The sequence below is a fragment of the Amyelois transitella genome, chromosome 21, assembly GCF_032362555.1.
Source record: "Amyelois transitella isolate CPQ chromosome 21, ilAmyTran1.1, whole genome shotgun sequence".
Classification (NCBI taxonomy): domain Eukaryota; kingdom Metazoa; phylum Arthropoda; class Insecta; order Lepidoptera; family Pyralidae; genus Amyelois; species Amyelois transitella.
Window position 1 is genome coordinate 9,500,759 of NC_083524.1, and position 5,630 is coordinate 9,506,388.

Genomic DNA, 5,630 nt, shown 5'->3' on the forward strand with positions numbered 1-5,630 from the left:
TTTCTCGAAAATTTTTCCCAAAATCGATAGCAGTCCGATTGGTCTGTATGACTTGGGAGATGTATAGCTTTCTTTCCCTGGTTTCTTCAGAATAACTACCACCGCTTCCTTCCACTTAGCAGGATAGTAGTGGCATTCCAGACATTTATTGAAAAGTTGCAGGAAGAGTTCCGGGTCATTTTCTATAGCTTTTTGGCAGATATCAGCTGTAAAGTGGTCACCTCCTGGAGCCTTCTTGGGGTTAAAGGATTTTGTGGCGTTTTTTAGTTCCGTCATAGTGAATGCCGGGTCGCATTTTTTATGATGTTCCTCAACATTCATTTTGCTGACTGTCTCCCTTATTTCCCGATGGGAATCATTGTCATTTGCCACATCATCCTTAGGATAGAAGGTTCGGGCCAAGAAATCTGCTGATTCCTTCATGGTTAGTGTCTTCCCCTCTTCCTCCAACGGTATGTCTTCCGCCCGGTGTGCCGTCCTTTGCAAGACCCTGTACAGACCGTCCCATACACTCTCACCCTCTTGTCTTTCGCAAAATGTTTTCCAGCTGCTGGTCTGGGCCTCCACAACCTCAATTTCATATTTCTTTTTCTTTTCCAGGTATTCCTCTACCACGGATGCTCTTCGTACTGGCGCCGCGTTCCTAATTCTTCGCCTCAACGTCGCTACTTCTGCCTTCTTCGCTGCGAGATGATCGGACCACCATGGCACGGTAAGTTTTTCTTTTTGTTTTTTCTTAGGTATTGCATGGTTGCACGCTTCAGTTATTATTTTATTTATTTTGTGAACTGTGTCTTCTATTTCAATTATTCCCTCTATTTTTTCTATTTCCGTTTTGTTTATTTTATGTACCTCCTTTAATTCGTTAATTTTTTCTATAAATATTTGCCAATTTGCTTTCCTTGTATTGTACAACCTGGTTGTTCTCTCTACTTGCATTCCTGCAGTCTTTCCTAATTTTATGTTAAATGTGATGCCATTATGATCCGATCCCGTCAAGTCTTCTACTACCTTCCAGCCGTCTATTGCACCCAGTAGGTTTGTCGAGCAAGCTGTTACATCGACAAAGCTCTTATATCTTTTATTACCTCTTATTGTGTCGAAGGTAGGCGTTTCGCCTGAATTGAGGACATGAAGACCCAGCTCATGCAGTGTACTAGCCATATCTTCTCCCCTGTGGTCTATCTCTAGGCTTCCCCACCATGAGCTCTTGGCGTTCGCGTCTCCTCCAAGGATCAAGTTTTCCGGCTTGAGCGTACTCACTATTTTATTTAAATGCTCCAGGTATGGATCTAATGTCTTGTCTGGCTCGAAATAACAGGAGATGAGGGTTATTTTCCCAGCTTCAGTTTGTATTTCCACAACTGTAAAGTTTTCCGTGGTCAGCTTTGGGTGTTGTACGACCACCAGGTTAGAGTCAAAGACTGCTATTGCAGCTTTAACATTCCCGTCTCTGTTTCCTCTCATGTCCTGGTAGATTCGCACTCCCCCGTAACTCCTCATCCTACCCTCTCTGCCGACATACGGTTCCTGCAAAAGGGCCACCGCAATGTCGCGCTTCTCCGCCTCGATCATCAGCTCAGTGGTTGCTAATTTTTTCCTCTGCAGGTTCGCCTGCACGAACCTGCACAGGCCGTTTCTGCCTGGGGCGCCCTTAGGAGTAAGCTATAGTTGACCGGGCCAGTGCATCCCATTTTCGCCGCACTGGGCAAGTTTGGTCGAATGCGTTGTGCTCCCCGCGCTCGAGCTTGCTTCTTATACAGTTTTTGCATTTTGGCGGCTCCCCCGCTAACCAGTCCGCACACTCAGATCTTTGGTGCGGGCCGCCACAATGGCCGCAGAGGTTTGGTGCGGGCCGCCACAATGGCCGCAGAGGTCCTCCTGCTCGGTGCAGTACCTTTTACTATGTCCGTATCCCAGACAGCGCGTACATTGCACCAGGGGTGATTGATCTTCTACTCTCACCCTCTGTAGATCTATTAACACTGTTTGTTTGACTGTGGCTCTCTGCCATATAGTCGGCGAGACACTAACGACGATATGACCAGTATGTGGGTTTCGAGCTTTTTTCCTATATTTGATTTCTATTCTGTCCTCCCCCTCGTCGAGGCCATGGAAGACATCCCTATTCTGGTTCCTCAGGGCCCTCAGAACCTCTTCGTCTGTATGGACGTTGAGAACACCCCTGAGAACCAGCAATGGGTCCCTATTCCTGACCTCCTCGACGTTTAGGTCTACCGCATCTACCTGTAGTCTTTGTTTTAGCTTTTCACGCTCCTCCCTTGTGACCAGTCCGACTATTATTTTTCTTCCTTTAGCCTTCCTAACCCTTTGAACCTCAATCCATCCTTCTTTAGCATCCATTGCCTCTCTCAATCTGCTCAGCACGCCATCTCCCGTTTCCTGATCGTTCTTTGATGTGACCACAATAGAGTGCAACGTCCTTCTATCATCACGTGTTTTTGCGTCTAGGGGTTTGGGGTTTGCGGTGACACTGGCGTAGGTCGCCGTCGCCCTCTGCAATGTCTCCTTTTGTTCGCCCAGCATTTCCTTGAGCTCCGCCATCCTACTGTTGCTTTCAGCCAATAGTCTGGCGTGCTCCTCAAGTTTTGCCGTGTAATTTTCCATTCCTATATTCGCGTTAGTACCAGTGGTACTGCACTGTTCACGACCTGACTCCCGGTCGTCCCCCTTGCCTTTGGCCAACTTCCTATCTGCCTCAGATTCCTTTATTAAGCTAAGGAGTTGATCCAACAGGTTGAGAACTTCTATTTTTATTTCCGTTCTCATGTTCCTAGCTTCGTTGAGGGAATCCACAGCCGCTTTGTGAACCCTCTGTGCCTCTGCTGCTCTCTTTGAGATGATCCCTGGGGACGGGGTCGAAGTCATCGCGTGTTTGGGAGAAATCTGCTTTATGCCTTGGGGCGATGTTATTTTCGTGTTGACTGGGCCTGCCCGCTTTGTTGTTATAGGTTGGGACGCAGAGGAGAAGGTTCTATCCTTTGCGGCAACCTGGACATCAGCGTCCTCCCCTATACTGTGTCTTCCCGTTGTTGTTCTAGGAGATAGATTTTTCCCCATCTTTGCCTTGGCGGGAGTACGGCTGGTTGCATACATGATTTCAATAACACTTAAATAATCAATGCAAGTGTGTCAGTAATTGTTGGAGGCTTCCCCGTGTTAATTGGTTGGTAATTCCAACCAGTGTCAGTATTTATTGCAGCCCTGTATATGGGGGCTACAATGTGTAAATGTGTAATTAATACTAAATACCAATAAAGTTCCAAAACAATCGCGTATCTAATAGGTGCTGCTGGAATTCAAACGAGTCGACAAGTTAATAATGCAGTCCTATATTTTATTAATCGTCTGATTGTCAAGTCTGTGTAATACTTATGATTTATTTACTATTTTTGTAGTATGGCAATTTGTATTATAAACAATATACCACCCAACAAAATGCAAAAAGTCAAAGTTTAAAATTTCCTGTTAGGCTCTGTCTAACCCGCGCGGTCCCATGCAATTCATACACTCCGATATCAAAACAAACGACGAGTCGCATTCAACGGGCCGAGAACAATAGCCTCGTTCAATGCCCGCTACTGCGTCATAAGGAGGCGTGACCTACGGAGCGGACGACGACCGCACTCGCCCTATTAAATAATATTATAATGAGATTTTTGGTTGATAACTTTGCCGGATTATAGCAACCACCAGACAGATACCACTACAATTCCAACTGTAGACCGATAGGCCAATAGATATAGTCATACAATTTCAGTTACGAGCCTATTTGTTATTGTTATGTTTCCCTTCCTTAGTCGTATGTATTACTATTAAGTTTAGTAGCGGTTCTTATGTACAATAACTTACTTAACAATACGAAGAAATCAAAAAATAAAATAAAATAAAAATAAAAATTTTTTCCGTTTGTTTACTTATTACAGCTTGTTAAGCTCTGTCCACCCCGCAATGAACTCGCGCAACACAACAACACGGTTCAGTGCACGACCTTGACATTCCACGGCGAGCCGAGAGAACAAAGGCTCGTTCAATGCCGTGTGACGTCAGAAGGAGGCGTGACCTGCGGACCGGTCGACGGCCGCACCCGACCCACTACGTATGGGTTTGATAGACACTGGATTGCTGTTGTATGATACAGTTTCTATTACTTTGGTGTCTATCCAATATTTTATTAATGCAATATTAGAGTTAAATATTTCCTATGGCTTATGTATGTATATAGTGGTTATTGTATTGCGGTTATTTTAAAAAGTATTTATTTATATATGTTTGAGGACTATTGTCGGTGTGTATTATGTGGTGGTGAAAATAATAGAAACTTTCTCAACGGGTAAAAATCAGTACAGCAATCACAATGTATGGGCCGTATGCCAGTGTAGGCTATCCCAAGTTACGACCGTTGCGCACCGCGACACGTAATGGGTCGGTAGCCGCCTGTCGATCCCACCACTCTCGCGCGTTGCCAACTTGTTATTGCGGTCTAGGCCTATTATGACTTTGGACAATTGAACAGTTTTCTCAGGATCTATGGACCACCCAGTTCCAAAAACTTTAGGATACTTAGGTGTAATGTTACCCTTCCTATAATCGATGAAATTTATACAAATCAATAACTAATTAATACTAAAAACAGCCGGTTTTTCCTTTGTTTTTTATTTTACCATCTACAATTTACGTTGGTTTCTATTTAAAGAGGGTGAATTCAAGGGGTGGTTCACTTCAAACTGTTAGCTGATGGTAATGGAAAAGTTTGGAAAAGTTTTCTTAAGTGATTTAATGCTAAAGGCTCAGAATTTGATACCTGTGATTTTTAATTTTTGTTTGCTGATTAGGGGATGTTAAAAGGGGTTTTGGAACTTGGAAGCAGTTTGGGATCGATTTTTATACGCAGAATGAGAGAATGATAAAATTAAAATTTTGAAAAAAGCTCAATTTAAAAAGTCAAATTTGAAAATATTATTACGTAATTTGTACTATGCTTTGGGAGTTTGAGGAGAAAATAGTTTGTATCTTGGGTTTTACTGACCCAATCTGTTCCAAATCTTTATGAGTGATAGGGAGGTAATCAATCCTTCTATGTATATATTTTTTAAATAAAATTTCCTTAATATTAGTCCAATTTTGCTCCCCCGAAGTTGGCGCTCGCCGATTTCGGGAAGAAAAGCCTCCGTCGCTGGCCGCTGGAGTGTCCCAGGATAGTGATCCAAGTCTATAGTTTCCCGTTTCCAGCTGGCACGTCTAATCCCGGCACGTCTGGTTCGCAGTTCCCGTGGGTTGAGCGGTAATTTTGGAAAGTTCGCTGATTGGTTGATCACGGTTTCCGTCCTGGTAGCTAAACCCGTAACCCGATCTTGATGGTTTTCGGGAGGTGATGCCTTCAGCAAGTCCTTCACAAATCAGCACCTTCAGCTCCTTGCCCAAATGAACCAAACCGCCGAAAAACACGCTCCAACGTCAGATTTCGTCTGTCGCCTCACTCCCTTCTCTTCCCGACGTCCGTTGCCGGGCCTCCCGACACAGTGGGCCACCAATTGTTATGCCACTCTATTCCTCACCAGTCAGTCCTTGTTCCTTCCCAGTTTCGGTTGAATTGTGCAGCGGACAGC